General features: G+C 42.2%; 1 protein-coding gene across 2 annotated transcripts in view; it reads left to right on the top strand.

The window, feature by feature from the left end:
• Positions 1-14161, top strand: part of TTC39C (tetratricopeptide repeat domain 39C) — a 105467-nt gene that overhangs the window by 19485 nt on the left and 71821 nt on the right. Inside the window, exon 1 of one of the 2 annotated variants that reach the window (XM_088833405.1) lies at positions 12294-12331. The exons of the other annotated variant lie outside the window; for it this stretch is intronic. The gene's annotated coding sequence lies outside the window, so the exon portion shown is untranslated. Of the gene's footprint in view, positions 1-12293; positions 12332-14161 lie in introns of those variants that run through there. 2 annotated transcript variants of the gene reach the window in all.

Raw genomic sequence — 14161 nt, 5'->3', positions numbered from 1 at the left:
AACCATTTTTAGAGTACACTTGAGTGGCATTAAGTCCAATTACGTCGTTATGCAGCTGTCACCACCATCCATCTCCAGAACTTTATGTTTCCAAACTGAAATTCTGTTTCTGATAAACAAAAACTCTTCATTTCTTCCTCCTCTCAGCCGTGGCAGCACCCTTCTACCCTGTCTTTGTGGATTTGATGACTGAGGACCTCGTATAAATGGAATCCTATATTTCATTACTATACTGTAAAATACGTATAGTACTATGTATGTACTCTATGTACAGTACTAATATGTATAAATACATATAGCGTTTGTCTACTTGTGACTGGCTTATTCACTTAGCATGTCTTAAATTTCATCCATGATATAATGTTAGAATTTCCTTCCCTTTTAAGGCAGGATGATATCCATAGTGCATGTGTATCACATTTTGTTTGTTCATGTACCTCTCCATCAAAGGATGTTTGGGTTGCTTCCATGTTTTTGCTATTGCGAATAATGCTGCTATGAACACAAGTATACACATGTGTCTTTGAGATCTGTCTTCAGCTGTGGGAGGAATGTACCCAGAGTGGGATTATGGGATTATGCTTCCCTGGTGGCTCAGACAGTAAGGAATCCGCCTGCAATGGGAGGCCTGGGTTCGATCCCTGGTTGGGAAGATCCCCCAGAGGAGGGCATGGCAACCCCCTCCAGTATTCTTGCCTGGAGAATCCCCATGGACAGAGGAGCCTGGTGGGTTATGGTCAATGGGGTTGCAAAGAGTTGGACGCAACTGAGTAGTGACTAAGCGCAGCCCACATGCATGATAATTCTACTTGTAATTTTTTGAGGAGTTGCCATACTGTGTTCTGTAATCGTGGTACCATTTTGTATTCTCATCAAGAGCGCACAAGGGTTCTCATTTCTCCACATCCTTACCAACACTTACTATTTTCTTTTTTTTCTTTTAGTGTTATTGTGGTTTTGATTTTTATTTTCCTAATGATTAGTGATGTTGAGCATCTTTTCATGTGATTATTGACCATTTGTATATCTTCTTTGGAGCAGTCTCTATTCATGTCTTTTGCCATTTAAAAGCCCTTAAAACTTTTATCCTTTATTGGAGGGTAGTTGATTAGCAGTGCTGTGTTAGTGTCAGGTGTCCAGCAAAGTGATTCAGTTATACACACACATGTACCTGTTCTTTTTCAGATTCTTTCCCCTTATAGATTATTACAGAACACTGAGCAGAGTTCCCTGTGCTATACAGTAGGTCCTTGTTGATTATCTACTGATATTTTAAATATAGACGTGTGTAAATATACTAATGTGTTCATGTTAATCACAAACTCCTAATCTATCCCTCCCGCTACGCTTCCTCCCTGATAACCATAAGTTCATTCTCTTTAGTTAGTCTTTGCTGTTTTGTAAATAAGTTCATTGTACCATTTTCTAAGATTCTGCATATAAGCTGTATCATATGATATTTGTCTTCCTCTGTGTGACTTCACTTAGTATGATAATTTCCAGGTTGTCCATGTTGCTGCAAATGGTGTTATTTTATTCTTTTTTATGACTGAGTAATATTCCATTATATATATGTACCACATATTCTTTATCCATTTATCTGTCGATGGACATTTAGGTTGCTTTTATGTCTTGCTTATTGCAAACAGTGTTTCAGTGAACATGTATCTATGTACATGTATATTTTCAAACCATGATTGATTTGCCAGTATTGAAAACTCCTTGTCTCCCTGGGATAAATCCTACTTGGTCATAGTATTTGATCCTTTTAATGTATTGTTGGATTCAGATTGCTAGTATTTTTTTTTTTTTTGAGGGTATTTTCATCTATGTTCATCATGATACTAGTCTGTAATTTTCTTTTTTGTGGTATCTTTGGTATTGACATTAGGTGGCCTCATAGAATGAGTTTGGTAGTATTCCTTCTCCAATTTTTTGGAATGATTTCAGAAGGATAGGTGTTAACTTTCTCTAAATGTTTGATAGAATTGCTTGTGAAGCTATCTGGTCCTGGACTTCTGTTTTTTTGGGTGTTTTTAAATCACAGTTTCCATTTCAGTACTTGTGATTGGTCTGTTCATATTTTCTGTTTCTTCCTGGCATAGCCCTGGAAGATTGTACCTTTCTAAGAATTGTCCATTCCTTCCAGGTTGTCCATTTTATTGACATATAGTTGCTTGTTGTAGTCTCTTATGCCTGTTTTTTATCTGAGGTGTTCAGTCGCTCAGTCATGTCCGACTCTTTGGGACCCCATGAATCACAGCACGCCAGGCTTTCCTGTCCATCACCAACTCCCGGAGTTCACTCAAACTCATGTCCATCGAGTCGATGATGCCATCCAGCCATCTCATTCTCTGTCGTCCCCTTCTCCTCCTGCCCCCAATCCCTCCCAGCATCCGAGTCTTTTCCAGTGAGTCAACTCATCGCATGAGGTGGCCAAAGTATTGGAGTTTCAGCTTTAGCATCAGTCCTTCCAATGAACACCCAGGATTGATCTCCTTTAGAATGGACTGGTTGGCTCTCCTTGCAGTCCAAGGGACTCTCCAGAGTCTTCTCCATCACCACAGTTCAAAAGCATCAGTTCTTTGGCACTCAGCCTTCTTTATAGTCCAACTCTCACATCCATACATGACCACAGGAAAAACCATAGCCTTGACTAGACGGACCTTTGTTGGCAAAGTAATGTCTCTGCTTTTTAATATGCTGTCTAGGTTGGTCATAACTTTCCTTCCAAGGAGTAAGCGTCTTTTAATTTCATGGCTGCAGCCAGCATCTGCAGTGATTTTGGAGCCCAAAAAAATAAAGTCTGACACTGTTTCCACTGTTTCCCTATCTATTTCCCATGAAGTGATGGGACCAGATGCCATGATCTTAGTTTTCTGAATGTTGAGCTTCAAGCCAACCTTTTCACTCTCCTCTTTCACTTTCATCAGGAGGCTTTTGAGTTCCTCTTCACTTTCTGCCATAAGGGTGATGTCATCTGCATATCTGCTGCGGCTGCTGCTGCTGCTAGGTCACTTCAGTCGTGTCCGACTCTATGCGACCCCATAGATGGCAGCCCACCAGGCTCCACCGTTCCTGGGATTCTCCAGGCAAGAACACTGAAGTGGGGTTATTGATATTTCTCCCGGCAATCTTGATTCCAGCCTGTGCTTCTTCCAGCCCAGCGTTCCTCATGATGTACTCTGCATATAAGTTAAATAAGCAAGGTGACAATATACAGCCTTGACGTACTCCCTTTCCTATTTGGAACCAGTCTGTTCCATGTCCAGTTCTGACTGTTGCTTCCTGACCTTACATATAGGTTTCTCAAGAGGCAGGTCAGGTGGTCTGGTATTCCCATCTCTTTCAGAATGTTCCACAGTTTATTGTGATCCACACAGTCAAAGGCTTTGACATAGTCAATGAAGCAGAAATAGATTTTTTTCTGGAACTCTTGCTTTTTCCATGATCCAGCGGATTTTGGCAATTTGATCTCTGGTTCCTCTGCCTTTTTTAAAACCGGCTTGAACATCTGGAAGTTCACAGTTCACTTTGCTGAAGCCTGGCTTGGAGAATTTTGAGCATGACTTTACTAGCGTGTGAGATGAGTGCAATTGTGCAGTAGTTTGAGCATTCTTTGGCATTGCAGCTTTCCCAAATGTCAGCAGAGTGCCTTTTAGTACTATGTTGAATAGAAGTGGTAAGAGTGGGCTCCCTTGTCTTGTGCCTGATCTTAGAGGAAAAGCTTTTAGTTTTTCACCATCGAGTATGATATTTGTGGTGGGTTTAATGTTTTGTTAAAAAAAAGTTAAAGGTCAAAGGTCAATCATAATTTTTCCCATTTGTCATTAAGGTCATTTTGCATGTTTCAGCGTGCAGCGTCCTTTTGGGGATCCTGAACTGCTGTGTCAAGGGGCATTGCTTGCTTTCCCTAATGTAATACTTTCCTCCACTAGACTATACTCCTTAATCTTAAGAACATCATCTAATTTGTTCACTTTTGTATCCCCAGCACCTTGCCTGATGTCTGGCATGTGGTAGATGCTCAATCAGTAAATGGTGCATGAATAGACCTTCTTCCAAACATGAGTTTTCCTGGGAGTCCTATGTACATGTCATGCATCCCCCATACTTTAAGTGTGCAGATCCCATGGGATAGATTTGTATGGGGTATTGGGAAGTAGCATTGGCTGGTCTCGGATCAACCGTCTCACTGGGAAGATTAGATAAGACCGAGAGATGGTATCTCTCACTTGTTTTAAAGCTTATATATGTTGGACATTCTGTGTAGTGTTCACTGGTCATTGTAACAGTATTCTCCATTTACCACTTAGACACTGAATACAATCCCTTTTAAAATGCAGAATTAAGGTGTTATTTATTAAAATGCAGTTCTGTGTTAAGTAAAATACAGAATTAAGGTACGATGGTGGTAAAGTGAACTTGGTGTCAGCGTTACTGTTGGGAATGCAGTGCTTCAGGGAGCTCGTAAATGGCTGTGGCATTTTGCATTGATGTGCACCTGTGGGGGTCAGGCGCCTGAGATCAGGTCAAGAGAAAAGACATTTTCTCTTTTTTCATTCTTTAGGCTACATAAGGAGACTTCTCTGTAGGTAGGGCCTTAACTTGGGGATCAGTAAAAATGGACCTGAAAAAGCAGCAGTTTCTGTCCTACACGTTCATGTCTCTGAATAGTCAAATGCAAGTCTGGCAATGACATTTAGCTCTCACATCCAGCAGCTTTCTGGAAGGGTGTGTGTCCAGTTCTTTGTGACCCCATGGACTGTAGTCTACCAGGCTCCTCTGTCCATGGGATTCTCCAGGCAAGAATACTGGAGTAGGTTTTCATGCCCTCCTCCAGGGGATCTTTCCTACCCAGGGATCAAACCTGTGTCTCTTATGTCTCCTGCATTGGCAGTTGAGTTCTTTACCACGAGTGTCACCCGAAAGGGTAATGTTTGCTTAAAATTGAACTCTCATTATTTTCATTTATAAATTAAAGATTTATTGATTACCTACTGTGTTCAGATTACTGTGGTAGGTCCTAAGAGGAAAAGACCCTTTCTGTGCTCTCAAGGAAGTACTAATCTGGCGAGGAAGATCACACAGCATCTAATTTAAGTGGAGTCCCAGGAGGGAAACAGGAATACGTATATTAGTCTGCTAGGGCTGCCTAAAAAAACACCATGGATTAGGGGGCTCAAACAACAGAAACTTATTTTCTCACAGTTCTGGAGGCTGGAAGTCCAAGAGTGGAGTGCCAGCATGGTCAGGTTCTGATGAGAGGTTTTATTCCTGGCTTGCAAGTTGCCACTGTGTCCTTGTGTGACCTTTTCTCTGAATACAAGGGGAGAATGAAAGAGAAGAGAAGAACCTCTTCCTCTTCTTATAAGGTCGTCAATCCTTTCATATTTGACACCCATCCTTCTGACCTTGGTTAACCTTAATAACTTCCTAAAAGCCAGTCTCCAAGTCCGGTCACACAGGATGTTGCAACCCCATGGACTATACTGTCCATGGAAATTCTCCAGGCCAGAATACTGAAGTAGGTAGCCTTTCCCTTTTCCAGGGGATCTTTCCAACCCAGGGATCAGACCCAGGTCTCCCACATTGCATTCTTTACCAGCTGAGCCACAGGGAAGCCCCTTTCACTTCTGACCTCAGTTCAGTTCAGTCGCTCAGTCATGTCCGATTCTCCGCGACCCCATGAATCACAGCACGCCAGGCCTCCCTGTCCATCACCAACTCCTGGAGTTCACTCAAACTCATGTCCATCGAGTCGGTGATGCCATCCAGCCATCTCATTCTCCGTCGTCCCCTTCTCCTCCCGCCCCCAACCTTTCCCAGCATCAGAGTCTTTTCCAGTGAGTCAACTCGTCGCATGAGGTGGCCAAAGTATTGGAGTTTCAGCTTTAGCATCAGTCCTTCCAATGAACACCCAGGACTGATCTCCTTTAGAATGGACTGGTTAGATCTCCTTGCAGTATAAGGGACTCTCAAGAGTCTTCTCCAACACCACAGTTCAAAAGCATCAATTCAGTTAACCTTAATAACTTCCTAAAAGCCCAGTCTCCAAGTCCAGTCACACAGGACGTTAGGGCTTCAGCATGTGAATTAGAGGCCCGTGGAGGACAGCACAGTTGAGTCCATAATGATCAGCATTCCAGACCTTGATGAGGACTCACCATGTGCCAGGAACTTGCGGCATGTTCTTACTAAGTCATCCCTATGAGCCTGTGAGATGGGAACTGTCATTTCCTTCCATTTTACAGATGAGGAAACCGAGACTTGGCAGAATTAAATTGTTTTTCAAGACCACTCACTTCAGAGCCAGGTCTTGAACCCAGTGCTCTGGGAGTTGGAGGAGTGTCAGAGGAGGTGCCCTGGGGATAAGTAGGAAGGTGGCATGGGGCACTCGGGCAGGTGGAGCAGCCTCTGACTCTGGGTGTGCTGTATCAGCTCCTCCCTGGCTGCCCAGAGAGCATGCATGAGAAGCGATGGTGGAGGCTGTTGCTAGTGAACTAGATGGGTGTATGTTCTGTGCCACGGGTTGTTAATCTTGCCCTTGGTGGAGCCATTGGTGGTTTTTGAGCAGAGGAGTGACGTAAGGCTTTTGTTTCACAAAGCTAATGCTGAGCACAGTGTACACAGTTAACCTGGAGCTAAAGAAGTTCCACAACAGTTGTTACAACACACACTGGGGCTGTGAGGGAACAGGCAATCCAAGAGAAAGGTTTAAGGAAGTAGAATCAACAGGACTATTTGGTTTTCATTTGATTTTTGTTGTTGGGGGAGGAATTTTAGATATTCTAGGTCACTGACTCGATGTTGCTGCCATTCAGAGAGAGACAAGGAATATAGAAAGAGGAACACATTGGAAGGATTAAGTAATGTAACAATTTCTTCAGCAATTTGTCATCAGTCGGGAAATATTATAGCAAGTGTTTTAACTGTCTTGGGAAAGAAATGTATGTTGTACTCCATATCAGAAAAGGAAGGAGCTAAATGAGTGTATTGGAGGGGCCTCTTATGGACCTGATGAATCACTAGTGATTATTTAAAAAGTCAGTTAAGGACTTCCCTGGTGATCCAGTGGTTAAGAATCTACCTTGCAGTGTAGGGAGCATGGGTTTGATCCCTGGTCAGGGAACTTGGATCTCACATGGCACAGAGCAGCTCAGCCCACACACTGCAACTGAGACCTGCCCGATGCAGTCAAATAAATAATTTTAAGAAAATCAGTTATTGCAAGGGATTATATACTGAAAGAATATCTAGTAGACACTGTGTTCTGACTTTTGATGTCAGGCCAAGGCCTTGCCTTTTATGAGTTTGCTGACGGATTGTCAATTGGGTTCCCTGCATGAGCCTCACCTGTAAAGTATTCCTGTGATTTTGAGCATCAGGGTCTTTAGAGAGGAGTGAGAGGGTGAAGTCGTTGGCAGAGCAGTCTGAGGAGCTTTTAATCTAATCCTAAAGGAGCTTTCAGAGTCATATGCCTTTATCAGTCTTTTCAAAGGATATGATTATTTTTCATATATAACATTTTTTAGAGTCTTGTTTCATCTGTTTACACAGTAAACAATGAGAGTTTAAAATGAAGCCCGTATTATTGGAATTTCTCATTAGATACAGTTGTGAAATGAATCAAATTCAAGAAAAGAAGTGGGGGACCTGAGGGATTGTTACATTCTTAGCGAGAAATGTGTACAGTTATTTCCTTTTGAGACTTAGATTTAGATATGTCCTTTCATAATTTATGACTTCTTAGATTCCTAATGCTGTCAGTGAAAATGATCATTGCTTCAAAATGAGCCCACCCACTTTCTAGAAGTGCTAAAGGCACGGCTAATTGTAGCTTCTAAAACAACCTGCACACTGAGTCCATTATAACAGAAACTGACTTACTTTCCCTTGATGACAGGATTAGCATTGATTAGCTAGCACAGGAGGAGAACACTCACCTCCCCCTGCAGAGAGCCTGCGTTTCTGGAGCGTGGTGAGCAGAGCACCCAGCCAGTGACTCCATGGTGGGTTCACAGTGCAGAGGGTGGCCCTGGAGTGCTATTTGCCAGCTCAGAAGAGACCTAGCAAACATGAGATGCAAAAGTTCTCTGATGCATGGTCCAGTGGTAGTGTTGGTCTTTGTCATTAAGATCGGAATAGCTAGTAACTGGGAACTATCCTAGTGATCTCTTCCCTCTCAGCTGTTTTCCTGGTTTGCTTTAGTCATTTTAACAATGGAGTGACATCAACGCTCTTAATGATTTGAATGGGGTACGATATCATTTTTTATATTATCAAATATTTTGAATATATAAAAAGTACAGTATATTATAAAAAATAGGTGTCCTTCATACCCAGATTTACAGATGTTACCATTTGCCATCTTCACTCCAGATATTTTTAGAGAAATAAGACATTGTCGTTACAGTTAAGATCCCATTTGTGTTCCAGTGCAGTGCCAGTTTCCCTGGTTCCCGTCCCACTGTCCTCAGATTGGCATGTCTTTTCCAACCACATTTACACTTTTATTTCTCTCCATAGACAACACATATGTCTGTGTTTTTAAATGTATATAATAAGGATCCTTTGCAGATTATATTTTCCACCTAGTTTTTCATTTTTGAAGTCTACCCATGTTGATACATGTGAGTCAAGTGTAATCATTTTAACTGTTCAGCACAATGTTTATGTAAGTAGAGGATGTACTCGTTCATTACGAGTAACTATTTAGGTGAGTTCTGTTTCCTTCAGACCCCTAGCAGGACTTAAAGAACATCTTTGTACGTGACGGACATGTGAAAAATGTTTTCTGTGTATATGTCCAGACATGGAATTATTTGTTAGAAGGATCCGTGTTAATATATATTGCCAAATCTCTCTCCCAGGCCACAAAGATTTTTCTTGAAATGCTTGTCCACTTATAGATATATACATATATAATTTTAATTTTAAGATTCAGTGCTCTAATGGCATTTAGGGTTGCAAGAATTTTTCAGGGAGCCAGTTGTATGTTGAGCATACCTGTGCACTGAGGCATTGTGGGAACATCTATAAGCAGTTGGGAGCAGGGACCATGCTTCTCATAAAAATTCCTGGATACAGTGCCTGCAGAGCAGTGCGTGTTGGTGATAAAATAAATGAAATTATATGGGGGAAGTAAGGCATGGTTTCTATCCTCAGGAAATTTTGAATCTAGCCGGGGTTCCACAACATACACGTGTGAAAGGTAGACACTTATGAAGCAAACGAAGAGTGGTAGAAAGTAAAATTTATAGAAATAGCTGAAATTCAGCAGAAGCAGCATAGGTTGAAGAAAGGAGGGAGTCAAAAACTACTTGGTGGTAACCCTTTTTTTCCTTCCTCCTCATCTTAGATCTGAAGGTTGAGAGAAGCAAGTTATGGGGCTTAGCACACTGGAAAATGAAAGCAGAAAAACCAGAGCTTCCTGAGAGTGGACTGGGACAGAGACACCAGGACCTGTGCTGAGTGGCAGGCCAGGCGCTCCGGACGTGTCCCGGACGCCTGCCAGGCTCTGCTGGGCTGCAGCTGCTTTACACGGGGCCCCAGACTTTCCCACAGTGTCCCACATTCAGCGTTTCCATGCACTCTCATGCCATCTCGTTCACAGATGATTTCTGGCCCTGAGCTGTAACCCCTGGTCCCGTAGACATCCCTGAGCAAGGGTATGCAAAGGGGGTGCAGGTGTGGGAGCTCTCGGGATGGGAGGAAAACCTGTGGTGTGTGGCATTAAGGTGATTACAGCAGATGCAGGATTGAAGGTGTTTTGCACCTGCAGAGTGTTTCAAGGAATTCCTCCCAGGCTTATTTACCTCTCACGTCCAGCATCTCACAAGTCAGGACAGCATGTTAATTTCTTGCCAAAGTCTCTTTACCCTCCAGTGGTTGGATTCTTCACCCGTTGGGAATGGAAAGAATAGTTTTGCACGTGTGTGTATGCGCTTCATATCCAAGTTTGCTGGAGCCATGGAGTACACTGGGAATCTGGGTTCTTTCTGTGGACACGCTGTGGGCGCAGGTCACTGAGAGGCACCCTGCAAAAAGTGGGATCATTTTCAGGATTGGAGTCGGATGTGAAAAGGAGGGGGGAGAAATGCAGAGGCTGAGAGGAGGAGACCAGCAGTGAGGGGGTGGAGGGCTTGCAGGGGTGTGGAGCTGAGAAATGAGATGCAGAGGGCCCTGGTGAGGGCCGGACAGCTGGGGGACCGTGGCAGGAGTTTGTTCTTGCCGCGTGATGGACAGAGGCTGCTGGTCAGGGGCAGGGGGCACCTTACGGTGTCCCCAGGGAAGGCTGCTTTTTTGGTGTGGATGGGAGTCTGGGGGAGGCCAGTGTGAGACAGTGAGGCTGAGGTGGAGGCTGGTGTGAAAGGCACAGGGGAGGGGAGGAACAGAAAGACAGGACCCTCAGCTCCCAGAGGCCAGAAGAAGATGAGCTGGCAGTCGCAGTGGAAGGACTGAGAAATACTTTGGGGAAGGGGAGCTTAAATTTGGATGGACAAAGCAGGCCTTAGTAAACACAAGAATTCTTTATTTCTGGGAGGAGATACTAACAGTGTTCAGTTTTTCCTTTCTTCAAGGTTGATGTTAGAATCCAGAGTGTTTTGGTTAGCAGGAGTCTAACTTCAACCGCTTTGTTGGAGCAGAAATTTTAACAATGCCTCTGTGGTTAGTTGCTCAGTCTTTGTAACCCTTGGGACTGTAGCCTGCCGGGCTCCTCTGTCCATGGGGATTCTCCAGGCAAGAACACTAGAGTGGGTTTCCATGCCCTCCTCCAGGGGATCTTCCCATCCTGGGGATCCAACACAGGTCTCCTGCACTGCAGGCACAGTGCCTCTAAGACTTCGATGATCGGGAACCATCAGCATCACTGAGGGGACTGTTAAAATATGAGATCTCAGGCCTCACCCCAGACCACCTGAAGGAGAATCTGCATTAAAAGGCAGGATTTGAATGTGAAGTAAAGCTTGAGAAGCAAAGTTTCAACGTACTGTCTTCTTGTGACTTTTAAAACAAATTTTATAACCTAAAACATTTTTATGACATGTTAAGTTTATTTACTGAAAGGTTGTAATAAATGCCAAAAATACCATTTATAAAGTGCTTATGTGAGGCTTTATTTGAATCTTTGATAAAACTCCTGAAGAAAGAAATCTCACCTACTGTTAATATTTCAAGTCATAGGAGATCATTAGAATATAATGTTGATAGCACTTTAATGGAGACCAGACCCACAGGGGAAGAGAAAGGATATGAAAATGGAACGTCATTTTATTCATTTAACTGTATTTACTTGATACGTTGCCTTTTTTGAGATGTTCATATGATTTTTGTTCTTCAATTTGTCAGTGTGGCATATATACACTTATTTGGGAATATCGAAAAACCCTTGCATCCCTGGAATAAATCCCACTTGATTATGGTGTATGATCCTTTCACTGTTTGGTTAGTTTCAGATTGCTGCTGATTTGTTGAAGATTTTTGTATCTATGTTCGTTAGTCATATTGGTCTATAAATTTATTTATTTTTTGTGTGGTATCTTTGTCTGGTTTTGGTATCAGAGTGATAGTGGCCTCATAGAATGAGTTTGCGAGTGTTCCTTCCTTTGCAATTTTTGGAATAGCTTCAGAAAGATAGGTGTTAACTCTTCTCTAAACGTTTGGTAGGATGTTCACCTGTGAAGCCATCTGGTCCTGGACTTTTGTTTGTTGAGTGTTTTTAAATCACAGTTTCAATTTCAGTACTTGTGGTTGGTCTGTTCATATTTTCTACTTGTTCTTGGTTCAGTCTTGGGAGATTGTACCTTTCTAAGAATTTGTCCATTTCTTCCAGGTTGTCCATTTTATTAGCAGATAGTTGTTTGCAGTAGTCTCTTATGTCTGTTTGTTTTTATCTGAGGTTTCCCAAATATCAGCACAGCATTTTTAAATTGGCAAAAAAAAAAGTTTTCATTCTGATATTGAACAGAATTTCTTATAGACAGATTTAATCTGTTACTTTTTATATGATTTTGTGTTCTGATAGAGCCTTTACTAGAATAGAAATAAAAATACAGCATTATAGTTTAATAATTTGTGTGAGACTAACCAGTGAGTTTGGAAAACAAATACATGTACTTTCTAATATGAAGGTTTGGAGTTTTGATATACTTCGTAAACTGTTAAGACATAGTTGTACAAGTAGTTAAGGGCTTGTGAGAGTGAATTGATTTTGTTAAATTTAATTCAGTGCCCTATTCTTACTTCCTTAAACAAATGAGCTCTTTTTACAGGCTGCCCTTTTTCACTGATGCAAAGCTGCACGCAGCGTGAAGGCAGTCAGGCCAGGGTGAGTAGGAAGTCTAAGGGCTCTGTCATTTTGATTTGAATTACTTGTTGATTTGAAAAGAATGATGGGATAGACATTTGAATTCCACGTGAAGTTTTGGTTGAAAGAGGTAGTCTTTTTTTATATCTGTTCTTCTGGAGCAGCAGTTAGTTTTAGTGTAAGTTCATTTGAGTCAATGGGCTTCCCTCGTGGGTCAGAGGTAAAGAATCCACCTGTAATGCAGGAGATGCAGGTTCGCTCCCTGGGTTGGGATGATCCCCTGGAAGAGGGCGTGGCAACCCACTCCAGTATTCTTGCCTGGAGAATCCCATGGACAGAGGAACCTGGCACGCTACTGTCCATGGGATCACAAAGAGTCGGACACAACTGAGCATGCACACATTTGAGTAAATATTGCTTTCTTTTTGTGTACTATAACTCTGTTTATTAAAAAATCATCACATAAATTTAGGAAGATACTGCTTTCATGGGATGTATCAGTGACTGCTGTTTTGAATTTGGTTTTATCTTCAGTGGGCTTTTCAAAGCAGGAAGTTCTTTTGGGGTTTGGGCTGACTGTAAGAATGAAGGTTAAAAAAACAGATTAGTTATTTCCTATTGTAGACTATACTCTTAGTGAAAACCACAGTGATTGTTTAAATTTCAGATTGTTAAAAATTAAATGCAGTTATAAAATGAACATACCAGTGCGTGATTGTGAAGTTCCTGAGATGTTTGCCAACTCAAGAGAAAATTTATAATTACATAATAAAGCAGTTTTACTTTCAGAATCTGCCTTTATAATATCACCATAAATATTTTTAGAGTTTCTTAGAGGTGAATAAGAAATATGCTTGTAGGGTGAGTGAACAAGGAAGGCAAGAAATCACTTTTAAGTATCTTGTCTATTCTAGAGACTGTACATAGCATCACCCACTCAATGGATGTGAATTTGAGCAAACTCTGGGAGATAGGGAAGGATGGGGATGTCTGGCGTGCTGCAGTCCATGGGGTCACAAAGAGTCTGACACGACTTAGCGACTTAAACTACAACAAGAAATGCAAGAATGAATCCTGTTTTCAGGAGTAGCTTCTTAGGTATGAGAAAGATGCTTTTCTTTATGTAGACCAATCCCTTAATTGTTGCCCTTATTCAATAAATACTCATATTTTACCTTCCCTAAGCCAGCCACAGTGGAAACAGTGTCAGACTATTTTTTGGGCTCCAAAATCACTGTGGATGCTGATTGCAGCCAGGAAATTAAAAGATGCTTACTCTTTGGAAGGAAAGTTATGGCCAACCTAGATAGTATATTAAAAAGCAGAGACGTTACTTTGCCAACCAAGGTCCGTCTAGTCAAGGCTATGGTTTTTCCCGTGGTCATGTATGGATGTTAGAGTTGGACTGTGAAGAAAGCTGATCGCTGAAGAATTGATGCTTTTGAACTGTGGTGCTGGAGAAGACTCTTGAGAGTCCCTTGGATTGCAAGAAGATCGAACCAGTCCATTCTAAAGGAGATCAATCTTGGGTGTTCATTGGAAGGACTGATGCTAAAGCTGAAATCTAATACTTTGGCCACCTCATGCGATGAGTTGACTCACTGGAAAAGACTCTGATGCTCGGAGGGATTGGGGGCAGGAGGAGAAGGGGACGACAGAGAATGAGAAGGCTGGATGGCATCACCGACTCGATGGACGTGAGTTTGAGTGAACTCCGGGAGTTGGTGATGGACAGGGAGGCCTGGTGTGTTGTGATTCATGGGGTCGCAAAGAGTTGGACACGACTGAACTGAACTGAAGCCAGCCACTGTTTAATGAATTTCTCCACCACTTAGATTGGCAACATGAAAG

Source organism: Moschus berezovskii, chromosome 28, assembly GCF_049115385.1.
Source record: "Moschus berezovskii isolate FMDL1 chromosome 28, NW_MosBer_1.0, whole genome shotgun sequence".
Lineage (NCBI taxonomy): Eukaryota > Metazoa > Chordata > Mammalia > Artiodactyla > Moschidae > Moschus > Moschus berezovskii.
Note: the sequence above shows the minus strand (reverse complement) of the source record. Positions and strands in the feature narration are given on the sequence as shown.